This window comes from Symphalangus syndactylus, chromosome 13 (assembly GCF_028878055.3).
Source record: "Symphalangus syndactylus isolate Jambi chromosome 13, NHGRI_mSymSyn1-v2.1_pri, whole genome shotgun sequence".
Classification (NCBI taxonomy): Eukaryota; Metazoa; Chordata; class Mammalia; order Primates; family Hylobatidae; genus Symphalangus; species Symphalangus syndactylus.
The window spans coordinates 23641398-23641926 of record NC_072435.2 but is presented as its reverse complement, the minus strand read 5'-3'; the positions used below and the strand labels follow the sequence as shown (position 1 = coordinate 23641926).

Genomic DNA, 529 nt, shown 5'->3' with positions numbered 1-529 from the left:
CTGCAATCAGCATACAGGGCATTCAGTCCACACTCGCTCAGAGAGAAGGGAGGAAGCCCCACTCCCCCATCAGTGAGCTCCAGGCCCCTGGAGTCCCACAGAGCCCTCCTCTAGCCCTTTTCCCTTGGCTGCCTCCATCTGCAGTTCCCTTCCCTGACACTGCCCAGGCAAATCCCACCGGACCAGGGATCAGACCAAAAGCTGCCTCCCCCAAGGAGCCTTCCTGGCTTTGTCCAGGAAAATGGAAGCTCTCCTCCTGGTCAGCCCCAGTCCTCACCCTACCCCATTTCTCCTTAAATAACTTATCTTATTAAATGCACCTGGCATCAGCCTCAGGTTAAGGACTTTTTTTCTGGCCAGGCGAGGTGGCTCAGGCCTGCAATTCTAGCACTTTGGGAGGCCGAGGCGGGCGGATCACCTGGGGTCGGGAGTTCCAGACCAGCCTGGCCAACATGGTGAAACCCCATTTCTATTCAAAATACAAAAATTAACTGGGTGTGGTGGCGGGTGCCTGTAATCCCAGCTGCTC

General features: G+C 56.0%; 1 protein-coding gene across 4 annotated transcripts in view; it reads right to left on the bottom strand.

Moving 5' to 3' along the window:
* RDH13 (retinol dehydrogenase 13) overlaps positions 1 to 529 on the bottom strand; it is a 37278-nt gene that overhangs the window by 12127 nt on the left and 24622 nt on the right. The window lies entirely within an intron of this gene.